The following is a 15,711-nucleotide window of genomic DNA, read 5'->3' on the forward strand; positions in this document are numbered from 1 at the left end:
ATGAGAGTTGATGCCACTGCCTTTTCCTGTGACATCTCATTTATAGTCTTAGATTTCCAGGTAGGTGGCTGTTTCTGCCCCTTCACCCACACACAAGATTTATTTCTGCACTGGGAAGCGACTTGAAAGAGATTTCCTCCTAGCTGTTCACCTCCTCCCGCAGATGAAAGGCAGCTTTTCAAGCAGACTGAACAGTTTCATTCATTCATTACTCTAACTGTGATATTGCTCACATCAAAACCAAAACACCCACTAGTATTGTCCACTGCGGGCAGAAACTGCAGCCATCCATGGATCAGTTCTCTAAACCCATGGGGTTGAATAAAACTTTCATTTTATCAACCAAGGAGGAAGTGAATGTTTAGCCATAAAGATGAGTCTTGCAACGCTCCAGTGTGAAAATACGGGTTCTTGTATCAACAACCATACTGGTATACTGGGCCAAGTTCACTTTAGGACCCAGCTAGAAGCTACTACACCTGCCAAGCTGATAAGGACTAAATATTGGATTAAAATAGGCAAGGCCCAAAAGTAGAATACCATTTATGCTGGAAATTTAAAATACATTAAAGAAGTCAAAAACAATGCAAGAAAAAAAGTTCTAAAAATTTCTGCCACAAGTTCAATGTAAATGAACATACACTGGTAACACAGCTTGTCTTTGGACTGAAGTCAATGACATCTTGGAATGGAAGTCCACTCTAACGTTATTTGTATGCACTTCCCAAAATGCTGTTGAGGGGCATATCATCCAGCTATGCTTTCCAAAAAACATGAAATACTAAGCGACTACAAGGAACAAGACAGCTGTAGGACACAGTAATGGGGCAAGCTCCATGATCACTACACAGGGATGAACAACTCTTTTTGATAATTAGCATGCAGGTATTACATGAGAAAAGCAATGCACACTGAGCCCAGAGCAGATGCTGAGCCAGACCGGTGGGACACAAATGTGGTTAAGCATCATCTCGCTTCAGGGCTGAGCAATCTCAGCCACAGCTAGCAAAATTAATCCACAAATTCTCCTTCCTCACTCCTCCTGTATTGGCTATCAGCATGGGGTGAGAAGAGGTTGCAAAAGCAAAGATGAACTTGATGCTGTAAGAGAACCACAATTTCTTTCCCACAAAGCACAGCGAAACAGCAGAGAGTGCGAGTTCAGACTGCTCATCGTCCTATTTAAAGCAACTTTGGCTGGCTGGCTGCTCAAAGCTTGCTGAAAAAACTAAGCAAGAGACACAGAAGATTATGAGGACAAACAACTTAGTGTTGACCAATGTCCTTCTAGCCCAATTTCCACTAACACACTGTCTTACACCTTTTTTTTCTCCACCTCAATAGGTAAATTCTGAAATCCTGCTGATCTGGGAAAAATGGGTCTAAACTTATTTCCACGGCATACAGGAAGAAGTTGCCTTTAAAGTTCTTCAAATTATGCTTCTTATATGAATAGGGCATATTCAGTCTGGTGAAGTCAGCCTTCAGATGAGTATAGTTGCACAAAAACATTGAGATTTTTATGCATCACTAGATTTTTCTAGATCGTTGTTGTTGATAAGGCAAAGAATGCTTACCAGCTTTGGCTGGTATGACAAGTTTAGAGCTTCAAATGGAGGCAGAAAGTGTTAAAGGAACCTTTCTACAGGAGTATACTTCATCATGGTTCATTAGCCTGTGAATAGTCCTTTGTCTTCACTTTACAAATTAGGACCGACAGCTCTTGAAACTGAGGCACCTGGTTCAATCTTAAGAAAACACACTGTGCAGATTATGATAGTGACTTTTCTTTATTTTGTTCCCAGCCATTTTGTCACATGTGCAACTTTGCTGCCTTAGCCTGCAGCACTGCACACTGAGAAACACATCTATGCATAGTGGTTTTGAGCTGTTTTTAGATGAGAAACATAGAATCACAGAATCATTTAGGTTGGAAAAGACCTTTAAGATCATCAAGTCCAACCATAAACCTAACCCTGCTAAGCCCACCACTAAACCACGTCCCTAAGCGCCTCATCCACATGTCTTTTAAAAAACCTCCAGGGATGGTGACTCAACCACCTCCCTGGGCAGCCCGTTCCAATGTCTGACAACTCTTTCAGTGAAGAAGTTGTTCCGAATATCCAATCTAACCCTCCCCTGGCGCAACTTGAGGCCATTTCATCTTGTTCTATCACTTGTCACTTGGGAGAAGAGACCAAACACCCACCTCTCTACAACCTCCTTTCAGGTAGTTGTAGAGAGCGATGAGGTCTCCCCTCAGCCTCCTCTTCTCCAGACTGAACAACCCCAGTTCTCTCAACCGCTCCTCATAAGACTTGTGCTCCAGACCCCTCACCAGCTTCATCACCCTTCTCTGGACACACTCCAGCACCTCAATGTCCTTCTTGTAGCGAGGAGCCCAAAACTGAACACAGTATTCGAGGTGCGGCCTCACCAGCACAGAGGATCTATCCCTGAGCTCACATTCAAGAACCCAAGTTCTACCATTCCTTTCCCTCTAATGCAGGGGAAAAGTAGCCACTTCCATGCCTCTTCCCATGAGCTGTACAATACCTTGTGCACGTGAGGCTGAGGGTAGTCTTGAACACAAGCATTCCTCATAAGGACAACACAGTAGACACACAAGTCTGATAGAAGAAAGAATGGTTGCATATGAGGTTCAGTTGTCCCCACATAGTTATGTGACAGATGTACACAAATCACACTAGGTAAAATGATCAAAGGGCAGGGACAGCTGCCTGCCCCTAATCTCTACAGCACGGGGCATCCAGGCCTCAGAAATACTCACTTTGCCTACAAACTCAATACTGCTATTACTACTACACCAACTACTACTACTACTACACAGAAAACCCCAACCAAATGCTCAATTTGAATTAAAAATATTTTAGTTTTATTGTAGATTCATTTATGAGTGTTTGAATATGGCAAGGATGCATGAAGAAAACAAAATGCCACTTTTTTCCCTCCTGATTTCCTTCCCAAAGTTCTACTTTTGAAAGCACATTCAAAATAAACCCTTTCTTCCTTAGAACAATGCCAATTATATGCAAACAAAAGCTCTCCCTATGCTTACAATGAAGTGTTATGTATTTAAAGTACTTCAGTAAATCCCACACCATTAGACTATGATGCTTTAAGACCGCAGTCTCAGCTCTCTCAGGGTTAAGAGAAATCAAGATAAATGGCTTATGCAAACTGGTCCAAGCTTTAAAAAAAATTATCTCCCATATTTGGCATGTGTGAAAGTTAACTGCAAGAGTTCGGCAATGATGGTACTAATCCTTTTTATACAGCTGTCAACTTAAATTATCCCCAAGCTAATCTTTGCAAGTGTGACAGAGAGTGTACACATTTCCACAGATAAGCACTAATGCCTTATTCACAATATCCCTCTATGCAGTAGGTATTGTGAAGCCCCTATAACCTAAAAGAAGTCAATCTGCTAATTTATTCTTAAAAAGTCAATATATCAAACTGTATATGTATGACACCACACATATGCAAGGCAAGGGAAAAAAAAGAAAAAAGAAAAAATTACCCACAGCTTTATTACCTTAGAACCCACAGGTAGAAAATTAATTGAAAGCCACTCATATATTGGTAATTTTTAAGAACAGCTTAAAGAAAAACTACACCCTGCTGCTGGAGTTTTACATCCATCACTTTTCCTCTGGGAGAACATTAATTGGCAGATCTGCAGGAAGGGGCCATGTGCAAAAAACACTACGATGACTCTTTGCCATAGAAACGTGCCTCAAAACCCAATCTTTTACTTCTATTGTTAAAATTACTTTTCTAGAGCTCATCTTTGAAGCTGTTAAAATGTAAACCAAATGCAAGCCAATGAAGTATCAGAAATCCTGAGCCTGAAAAAAAAAGGATTGTAGAAAAATGGCAGCTATCTTAATCTTGATAGATCTTGATGATCCATCAAAACGTTTGTAGAGTGTCCATTTACTCTGCTTGGGAGTTACAGCCAACTGCAAAATTAGCTTTCCCAAATTTAAGGTTAAAAAAATAATAATCACAGCATTTAATGCAAAACAGGATTAAGAAAATATTGCAGTACTTTATATATATTTTATATACACATACATGCACGCCCCTGTACAAAATACTAGGTATTTCTCTGGCAAGCTATTCAAAGTTCAGTTAAATGTTATGTCATTGAAAATGCCTATTTTTCACGTAATATAGGTCGAAGTGCTTAATATCTTTGCTCAGTTGTTCAGGCATCACAGATGCAAAATGTCAAGTGCAGTGATGATTTGGAGACAAAGTCAACATAGGGACCCTGGTAAAATCAGCACCAGTAAAAAGAAGAATCACAGCCAAATGCAGAATTTCTACCCAAGAGCAGGCATACAGCAGTGAGCAAATGAGTGTCTTTCTGCACATGGGTGTAGGGCTTGGAGACAAGCTTGTCCTTTCTAGCCCCATCTGCTACCTTTATCCAGAGGAAAGGTACTCAAGCTCTGGGGTCTGCACACCATCTACTACCATAGTATGCCACAACATGTCTTAGGGGTGTGCTGCACCCAGTCCTGCTGCACCTCAGATGGCATAGACATGAGCAGGACAAATTGTCCCCACAGACTCCTGCTGCCCTTGCAGGGGGGGTGCGATGAAGAGATGTGCCCCCACCCAAGAACAGAGGAGGCACAGCAAGATTAAGGAGCAGTTTTGGAAGGTGCAACACCAGAGAATCACAGAACGGTTGAGCTTGGAAGGGACCTCTGGAGGTCACCTGGTCCAACCCCCCTGCTCAAGCAGGGTCACCTAAAGCAGGTTGTCCAGGACCATGTCTGTATGGGAATGCAGAGGAAGGAAAGCGCAAACCAACAGAGACCTGCCTTACCTGGTGTGTGCACAGGATCTGACATAGAGCAGGACCTGCTTGCTGCCACCTTGTGAAGCCTGAAACAGCGAATGACTGTGGGCTGGGACCCAGCTCTGGTCTGAATGGGAGCAGGAGCAACTGCACAGCTGTTACCAGGTCATACTTCTCCAGCACTACTGTTTCTTCTACTTGTGCTGCAAATCTGCCTCCATTATGAATCTTAGCCCTTCCAAAGTCAATAGCAGAAGCACCCCTGTCTCCTATGAAACCCTCAATCCAAGTCTTCACTTGCAAAAGCATCCAGGCACACCAGGAAACCTACAGACCGGCAAATACTTAGCACAAACACAGTAAGCAGGGTCAACATCAAATATTTTAAGAAGAGCTATAACTAAGGAGAGTCAATTGTGTCCAAAGAGGCCCACAGGAGATGGGGTAGCCCAGCACAAACAGACCTAAGCAGCACTGATGGGATGAATCCTGCCTGGCATGATCAAAGGCACTCGCAATCCCAGAGAGGCCTCAACAAGAACAAAGTCAGCACCAGAACCAAATGAGTACTGTAACTTCTACGTAATCCTCCCCATTCCTCTCAGACCACTGGGAAATTAAAATCATGTCAAGATGTGTAAAAATATGTATCAGGAAATAATGAAGTATTAGTGTGTCCCTGCATCTTGCTACACCAAGGAACGACCTGTTTTCAGAAACTGTAATTACAGTTGCACAAATGCGAAATGTGCACTAAGGCGGTGACTGAAACTGGAAATTTGAATTTATTAACCCCGTGACAAGATTGTAAATAAACATTAAACAAAGCTGTATGTGGACTGAAAAGAAAACCCTGCAGAATTCAACAGTTGCACAATTCAGAAAGTTAGCAAGAGAGCCAACTTCTCAGGCAAAAGATGAAAGGCAAACTTTCACAAGTATCCCCTCTCTTGGCTTTCCCCATGTAAGCAACCTCCAACTTCACATGCCAGTGTGCTGCCCCACAGCAACACCTGTGCAGCGAAATTATTATTTTTTTTAAACCCAAATCAACATATTGCCACAGCAAGACTGAAGAGACAATATGGAGGCAGAAATAGCAGATGATAGGGAGGAGAGGTCCTGCTTAAACTAACATTTCTGAAAAAAAAAAAAAAAGTTGTATCTTAAAAGTCTAGGAAGCTAGCAATGAAAAAGAGTTGGTGCACCACAGTTTAGTGCTATGTAACTGTGGACGTCAAATACTGATCTGTCTCTTCGCTGGGAAAACCCACTCAGGTTTGCCTTCAGCTTCAAGAAGTCAAGCCCAGAGCACCTTCACCTTGGCACTTGCAGTAGCTCTGCATCAAGAAGCCAAGTACTTTTAATCTTCTTAGGTGTCTACAGTCACCTACATGTGTCTGCTGCTACAAGTACGGTCCCCAGAGGTGAGATCTAGTCAGATGTCTGTGGTGCAGACAGCTAAGTCTGAGCTAATCACCCAGACTTTATTTATAAGCAAAGAGAAAGAGGACATTTGGGGCCATGATTCATCTGACCTATTTTAGTTGTTTACTTTAGCATGATATGTCTGTTCCTCTTCGTGGACAATAAAGCTGAGCCTAGACACTTACACAGCGAGTTGTCAGCATGTGGTCAGATGATTCCCACCTTAGGTGCCTGAGCTTATGGGGGTGAAGGAAGAAAAAAAAAACCAAAACAAAACCCAAACAAGAAACCCCCACCAACTTCTCTTTCAATAGGTTTTCTTGCAATTTGAAATGCATTTTCCTCAAAATGCATCTTTGGTATAGAAGTCCCTTGGTATGACTAATAACGCCACCCAGTGCAGAGAACCAAGGTTGAAGGGGAAGTAGAAGAAACAAAATTAAATGCAGCAAAAATTATTTTTAAAATAAAGGCCAAGGACAGATTACCGGGAGCCTGAAATTTGGCATTATAGCTCCTGATGTGACAAGCGAGTTTAGCATGGTGCAGCAATTTAAATGCATCTAAAACAGCTGGTAGGATTCTGAAACACAAAAGGAGATAATTGTCAACGTTATTCACAGCAATTAAATCTGTATAGGCTAAAATAGGATCTATTGTTCTCCCAAAACTGGGACTGGAGCCAGAAGTAACTTCAGTGGAGCAGAAAGTTGGCAGTTTGGAAAGGGGCTGAAAACTGTGTAATTCTCTGGCATAACAGGGCAAAAACCCAACCCACAACCAGAGAGCGAAGACAAATTCGGAGATTTTTACAGAAGAATTTCTCCTCTTCTGAAAGTACCAGGGAGACGTCAGAAATCAGTATTGGAACAGATGTCAATATAGACTTATCTCAGTGTGTACTCCGCACAAATGGAAGCGTATCCAGTAATTTCTTCTGCTGACTGAAAAGAAGAAAGCTAGAGATTATTTATTCCTATATTTAGACATTCGCACACTACCCTGATATGTTCCTTTGGAGTCATCTGAGCACATGATATTTAGACAGGCACAAGAAAGCTAGATAACTGTTAGTAAGAGGCCAACACTGCCACTAGAAACAGTCACTAATTCGCTCTCAATTCAAAATGATCAACAAGTGGCAGCAAAGGATTTGCAAATCATTTGCCAAGGACAAAATACCTCCAGAGCAGCATCAAGAGATGGCTGTTAAACTGTGAAAAGCCACAAAGAAGTAGTGCCAGGATCTTCAAAGCCGTGCACAGGCTGTCCCATGTTCATCAACATGCCCCAAGGAGACCAATGTTCTTGCTAGCTGGGGCGGGGACAGTAAAGGCAACACACGAAAAATCTGTTTTGAAGAACGGGGAGAAAAAAAAATCCCTCTAACCCTCCTGAGTACATGCCTCTCCTGCCTGAAAACCTGCAAAACCCAGACCGAGGGTGGGCCAGAATGTGGGGCTGTGACCGACAGTCTTCCGCTAGGAAAGTCTGCGTGCAGCTTCCATCTGCTCCTTTACCAAACGTAATTTGTCTATCTGGACTTTAGTAAAGCCTTCGACACTGTCTCCCACAGTATTCTCCTGGAGAAGCTGGCGAATAGTAGCTCAGACAGGTGCACTCTTCGCTGGGTAAAAAACTGGCTGGATGGCCGAGCCCAGAGAGTTGTGGTGAATGCAGTTAAATCCAGTTGGTGGTCGGTCACAAGCAGTGTTCCCCAGGGCTCAGTTTTGGGACTGGTCTTGTTTAATATATTTATCGATGACCTGGATGAGGGGATTGAGTGCTCCCTCAGCAAGTTTGCAGATGACACCAAGTTGGGCGGGAGTGTAGGAAGGTGGAGGGTAGGAAGGCTCTGCAGAGGGATCTGGACAGGCTGGATCGATGGGCCCAGGCCAATTGTATGAGGTTCAACAAGGCCAAGTGCCGGGTCCTGAACTTGGGTCACAACAACCCCATGCAACACTACAGGCTTGGAGACGAGTGGCTGGAAAGCTGCCTGGCAGAAAAGGACCTGGGGGTGTTGATTGACAGCCGGCTGAATATGAGCCAGCAGTGTGCCCAGGTGGCCAAGAAGGCCAACGCCAACCTGGCCTGTATCAGAAATAGTGTGGCCAGCAGGAGTAGGGAGGTGATCGTGCCCCTGTACTCGGCGCTGGTGAGGCCGCACCTCGAATCCTGTGTTCATTTTTGGGCCCCTCACTACAAGAAGGACATTGAGGTGCTGGAGCGTGTCCAGAGAAGGGCGACGAAGCTGGTGAGGGGTCTGGAGCACAAGTCTTTGAGGAGTGGCTGAGGGAACTGGGGTTGTTCAGTCTGGAGAAGAGGAGGCTGAGGGGAGACCTCATTGCTCTCTACAATTACCTGAAAGGGGATTGCAGCGAGGTGGGTGTTGGTCTCTTCTCCCAAGTGACCAGTGATAGAACGAGAGGAAATGGCCTCAAGTTGCACCAGGGGAGGGTTCAAGCTGGATATTAGGAAAAATTTCTTCACTGAGAGAGTGGTGAAACACTGGAACAGGCTGCCCAGGGAAGTGGTGGAGTCACCATCACTGGAGGTGTTCAAGGAACGTGTGGATGTGGCATTGCAGGACATGGTTTAGTGGGCATGGTGGTGTTAGTTGATGGTTGGACTTGATGATCTTACAGGTCTTTACCAACCTTAGTGATTCTGTGAAAAGTATTTAAGAAGTTAAGTCTGGACTTCAAAGAATAAAAATCTGTTTAGGATTTTTAATCTGACAGAATGGCCTGATAGAAGAAATGCAAACGTCCCCTAACCATAGGCTGGAAGGTGTACCACAGCTCCCTCTCCAACATTTACATCCATCCCTATGACTAGACCATGCTGCAAAAGGTTCCAAGGGCAGCTTGTCAACACATGTGCTCCCATCCTCCACCTCAATGTTTTGCCCTCTCCCTGCACCAGGTCCATCACTCCAACTTTTTGCTCACTCACCCACCAGACAAACACACACACATCATTCATTTTTTGTCAAATCCATTTCCAGATGGCTTCACAAGTTCAGTCAGCCTAGCAGAAAGCTGGAGACCTCAAGCCTGGTGAAGGGCAAGCACCATGGCTGCCCCAGCTGGGCAGCAGTAAACTCTGCACCTGCTCCACTGTGCAAGCCTGCTCCTGGGTTACACCTGTACTGCTACATACAATTGGCCCTTCTCCAGCCAAGGGGCATGGGCTACTCTCTTCGCCCTCTCCCAGAACTGAGTGTCTGCATCCAAGCTTCCCCGCGCTGTCCAGGCTGCTCCTAGGTACCATCTGGAAAACTGCCAGATTGCACAGGCCACAGCCTGTGCTGTGGATATGCTAAGAAACAACATGCACAAATGCAGCACAAGCACTGAAGGCAACATTTGCTTCAGTAGTGTTTCCTAGTATGAACGCTGTCCTGGCAGCCAGAACAAGACGTGCAATGAAGGGCAGTTTATCCGAACCTGCAGACTTGGCAATTCCTGCACAGTCCTGTAAGGTCTCCAGTGCCAGACACCGTCAGATGAGATGCTCGACTATGCCTTTCTAGTTGAGAAGTTCTCAGGAACCTCACAGAAACAAATTAATTTTTCCTACACAATTTCTCTTAAGAAAAAGAAAACCCACTCTTATTTCACTACATGATCCACCTGAAATACAATTCTGCAATAAAAGATGAGTGCAGATAGCTGCTGTTATGCACCACAAACAACATAATTAAAAATCATTCATCTTCAAAAGATCTTTCTCCAAAGCTTCAAACATGCTGTATTATTCATTGAAAAGGCTTCTACTGCACTCAGGGAAAAACAAAGTTAACCATTCTTCCACAGCAAGAGTGTTTACTAATACAAAGACTGTTTTGTAGTGCAGAAAAGCCCACAGTGGTTTTTGAACTACCTAACCGGGATACGTTGGTAACTGTAAATCCCAGAGACTTGAGAAGGACAGCGAATTGGCAAGTCCCAACTCTGTGCAGAGACAACAGCACAGCATCAGCAGCACGGTGTCACGGCGAGGGCAGGGTGAGAGCTGTTCCTTTCCGAGCACCACCCTCTTGGATCGCAACGACACTGGCCAACCCAGGCAGGCATTCTCCTGGCTGCTGCTCGGCTCTGCACGATCATGCTCCCAGTGCTGGGCCCAAGCTCCCTCCTCAGGGACATGCCGCGCTAAGGTGTCCACGGAATTAGCGACCTAGCCTAAGGGATTCTCGAGGCCTATTAGCTAAACCTAACCTGATAAAGCCTAACCCTGCCCCACCTTCTCCAGTCCCCAGGCAAGTTCTTCAGGGTTCAAGCAGAATCCTCCTGAGCTCTCTTCACCACTAGATACAACTGCAATGTTATGCCGCGTCTTTTTTTTTTTCCCCTTTCCTAACTTACTCTGCCTCAGGTTCCTCTACTCCTGCCAGGCCCCTTGGTTAAAGGGGATATGCTGTGGTGAGGCCATACCCCTTCCCCCAAACCCCAGGATGGCATCAAGCTTTCTGACCCAGTTCTTCAACCTCCTCTAGCTGGTTCTCATCCCACCAACAAAAAACTTGTTTCTCTTTTCTCATGACTAGGAACTTTCTATTCCTACATTACCCTCCTTGAAGGGAAGCTGAAGGAGTTAGTTGCTACTTTCAGCCAACACTGTCCAAAGACACTGCCACTAAAAGAAAGAAAAATAAAAACTCCCAGTCATGTAGTTTAATAACCAGCAGTAAACAGAAACTTCAAAATTATCCTCCAGCTCCGCAAGACTGTCTCCTAATATAAGACAATACAGCAGCTTGAAATACGTTACTTCTTGCCTCCAAATTTCTTAATGCATTGTACAAGACAGTAGAATGATATAACATCCAATGGGTTTTACATATACAGCAAACAGAACTTGGAAGCACCTACGGAGTAAGAAAACAAAAAGAAAGAAAAGACTATTTTAAACACAAGGGACAAATGCTTAATAAAAAATACTCTCTTTAAATAATACCGCATCTGTATATAACCAGTGAGTTGTATTGTATCTTATTTACAAACACACACACAATTAAAAATATCTTCAAAATAACTAGTGAAGCAGCCAGAACTTCCATCTTTGCATTGGATTTCTCACTTCTACATGGCAAGATCATGACATTAATATAATTTTCCTTCCCTTTACCCATCAATCAGCTTAGAACACCCACCTTTTCCCTTCAGAGTGTGTGTGTGTCAGGGGTTGGGGAAATATTTCAACTGAGAAAAAAAGAGATCCTTTACTTCAAAGACTCAAATAGCCACAAAATATGATCATACCACCTACTGTACGAGTTTAAATGGGGTTTTCGGGACCAGTTAAATCACCATAGTGCCTTTACCTCTGTCTTCTTTGGAGATATATACGCACAGACACAACATATATTTTAAACAGGGATAAACTTATCTGGTTAGGACAGATTTTATTTACCACACAAAAACTAAGAAATCCAGTCTCTGCAGTTCTCAGAGCGTTGAAATAAAATGCCCAGCAGAATACAGGAGTAATCAGCACAGCAATTAGAAAGAAAGATTTAGAACACAGAGGAGTCGTCCTCTACCAGGAAGAAGGGAAAGGAAAAAAAAATTCCCATTCCTCTGAAATACTGATTATATCAGTAAGTACAAAATTCACTCTTACAAAGAAAAGATTTTGAGTAATGCATTTCTGAACAGAAGAAATATGTCCTTCCATGGCTTATGAATGGAGATGGTGGTTGCAGCAGGGGCAAAGGAGTCTCCTGCCACACTACCTGCCCTTACATACCTCCCTCCTATAATGCATAAATTAAAAATTGTGTGGCTCCACGGTGTCAAACAAGGGAAAGAAATGTGCCTGAGAGAATGTGGGTTAACCGACTTTCTCCAGAGCAGCATTATGCACTCAGGGGTGAGCAGGCTGCCCATTTGGGTCTGCAGAGAAACAAGCTGGTGGCAGACAACAGCAGTGACTATGTCCTTCTGCTTCCCTACCCACTGGGGGACGGTGGTGCCAAGGGGAAAGGAAGGATGCTGACCTTTAATCTGACAGCCCAATAGTCCTTATAATCTGCTACCGTATATAAACTGGAATAAAATAACAATCAACTTCTGGAGCATCTTCAGAACTGCGTCAGCACAGCTCTGCTGTCCCTGATGTCTCAGGACTCCAAGGTAGCGTTTTGGAGTAGACAGCAGGGCGCGGGTAGAGTGATTATGCGCTTTACTAATAGTAGAACACTTTGCAAAGGAACATTACCTTCCCACTGTAGTCCCAGGACCAGACACCTGAAGTAAATGCCAAAAGAATTGCCCGTTTCCTGCTTGAATGTCTTCTAGTGTACATGACGGTTGCTCCAATCTCAGTTAATCACATTTTATCACTTGAGCTTAGATAAATATGGCTCCCACATACATGACTCCTTCCCTTCTTGTGAAAGTTATTTTGGCTGGCACTTCTTGCCTTTTATGAAGAAAAGAGGCTTTTCCAGGAGGTTGGATGCTGAAGGGAAATTGCCTGTCCTTTTTGGTTTTGCAAGCAGTATTTCTGCTTAAGAAAGCATGGGTTTTCAATTATGGCAAAAAAAATAAAGTACTATAATTCTTTAATCCTCTTATTTCCACATGCATGAAACTTTGCATAGTCTTCTGGATTTACTGTACTTTTTAGATCATAACTATCCATTGAATATAAATTGAACTTTTGCCATAAAGACATCAATGGGAGGCCAGAGGATTAAGCAACAAGCATCCCATCTTTCCCATTTATATACACACGCAAAAATTTCACTGCAATCTATTTTCTGACCTTTATGACAACAGCTTTATTTCCCCCACCCCTGATTTATCTCCTGCCTACCAGCACAAACTGAACTACCTGGAAGGAAAAAAAAAATATCTAAATGCTTAATTATAGCTATCAAACATTCTAGTTGGTATCATTGTATATATATATATTTTTTTTTTTTCCCCCCTCCATTTCCTTCATCCAGTAACATATCTTTGGTATAATGTGCTGTGAAGCATAGCAACTAATATCCTCTTAGGGTATGGTATATTTTGAACATGACCCCAACATTTAGTAGTCATTTTCTCTAGAGATGAAACTTAGTGTCCAATTAACATTTTGAATAGCCTCAATAACTACTGCAAAGAACACTACAATGATAATTGTATCCATTAGACTTCTGTGCTTCAAGCACCTTTATCTGCCTATGACTCCACAGTGGCCTTCAACTGGGCTTTAAAATATCATGATAAAAAAATTAAACAAGAACACTGCTACAGTTAATTCTCAATAGTACACAGACTTTCAAAAATGTCTTTGATTAAGGTAAGACTGATGATTTTTACTCTATATTAACACAGAAATCCATTGTTCGGACATGGGAACAATAATCCCCAAACTGTTTAATCATCTCAGGCTTCACCCTTTACAAGCTGTCTTCAAAACACGAAGAGGGTTATCTTCTGAAACAAAGGCAGCATCACTATATTAACAGCACAAGAAAGCAAGGAGACAAGGATCATGCTCAGTTTACTCTCTTTAAGACTATTTCCTGCATCATCACCTCTCTGCAGGCATTGATGAGACTCAATGGATTATAATACAGTCAAATTAATATTCAGTTTGTGGGGCATAACATATTTAGGCACACACCACAAGCTGAACACTCCTCAACCCAACCTATTTTGCATCTCCAAAAAAAATTAAGACTCTACTAAGCTTATCTACCTTAAGAATTGCTCTTCGAAACACATTAAAAAGATCTTTGCTTTCAGTATATTTCGTGATGCCTGTTTAATCAAAGAAAGGACTATTTCTCTCACCATGTGAGGACAGGGACTATCCATTTTGTCTAGCCAAATGAAGGTGTAGGCATGCTTTCAAGGACTATCACTTCGGTCAGAAGTTAATGGAAACAAGCAGCAGCTCAGAGATATGTACAGAGCTTGAGTCATCTCTGCGTTGTGCTTATTCCTCACCTTTCAGGCAGTCTGATACTCACAGCTCTTCATATCTTTAAAAGCAAGTAAAAGAACTGCACAGAAGCCTGAAACAGCCTAATAGGACAAAAAGCTTTTCTTTCCAGACCTGGCAGATTACAAGACTAATGAAGTTTCCAAGCGTCTGGTAGCTAAATAAAAAATAATAATAAAACCCCACCAACTGGTATGGACAATTTTATAAATGAACAAATGCACAAAAAACTATATAATCAAAGCCAGAAATTAAATGTTTCCCTTCTCCTATATTAGCTTATTGCATCTACCTCCCAGGGATGCAGGCCTACAGTGCTTTGACCGATGCAGGTTGCAGTGACACAGGCAGGACTCCTGCTCAGTGGAATGGGCCAATTTTTTTCTGATTTCAGAATATATTCCAACTATCTCTCACATCTAAAATCAGACCACAGCTTCATTTATATTTACGGCTGAGAGAAGGTGGTGAGCACCAGAGGACACAGCTTGCAAGCACAACCGACACCAAGACTATCTGTGGCGGTGAGATTCCTGCAGGAGCTCACGTCACACCTCAGAGCCAGACCCTGTCAGCTTTGCTCATGCACTATAGATGAGCTTTACTGATGGCACACACATTTACAGGGGTTTCCACTGGTAAGCAATGGTTCAGTGGTAACACGCATGGTAATGAAAACTTCCCAGTCAGCTAAAATGCAGCAGAACATAGGCAAGGCCATTTTGCTAGAGTAAAATCAGCCTCTAAATGGAGCTTTCTGACATAAATCTAGCACAGTAAGGAGGACAAACAGCATGAGAAATGCTAACTTCGGGAAAGTGACCAATGAATGGATCTGATAATGCATTAAATAGAATGGAAGAAGAGAAAGTTTATAAGATTTTTTCCAGGTTTTACAGGACTCCTGAAGTGGAAAGTAAGTTTTAGACTGGTGCCGCCTATCAGCATCCCCAACAATTAAGTAGTACAGTCTTTCAAAGTATTTAGTCACAGTTTTTGCTTTAGAGTACATCTCTAAACAAGTACCTCAGGAACTAATATAGATTGCAATTTTGCATTTAACAACGTGTATCTTTTTGTTACTTTTGAAATACATCGTATTAATCAGAAAATAATCCCTTTCTCGCATCTCTCAGGTGAGACAGAACTGTAAAAATGCACATTTCTTTCGGACTAAGAAACAGCCTTCTTCACCTACACAAAGGTCATCCGGCTTAGGTGAAGGGTCAGAAAAATATTTCCCTATTCTAAATCCTACCACTCCATCCCTCCTCCCCACCCACCCAATACAAAACTAGCAAGGGTGCTTTACACTCCCTGAAGTTTGCCCTCATCTGTGGCGAGACCTCCAGACAGACAGTTTAGCCAAATATACTCTTTCAGAAACATATCTCTCGAGGTGGAAGATCTCACTGGCTGCTCCTGTTCCCTGGGGGTTTCTTGGCAAAGCCAAGTTGGGAAAGGAGCTTGAGGGCAACTGGGGTTTTGCTCCTCTG

General features: G+C 42.9%; 1 protein-coding gene across 1 annotated transcript in view; it reads right to left on the reverse strand.

Moving 5' to 3' along the window:
* Positions 1–15,711, reverse strand: part of PPM1H (protein phosphatase, Mg2+/Mn2+ dependent 1H) — a 141,897-nt gene that overhangs the window by 79,856 nt on the left and 46,330 nt on the right. The window lies entirely within an intron of this gene.

The sequence above is a fragment of the Gavia stellata genome, chromosome 4, assembly GCF_030936135.1.
Source record: "Gavia stellata isolate bGavSte3 chromosome 4, bGavSte3.hap2, whole genome shotgun sequence".
In the NCBI taxonomy this organism is placed as follows: Eukaryota; Metazoa; Chordata; class Aves; order Gaviiformes; family Gaviidae; genus Gavia; species Gavia stellata.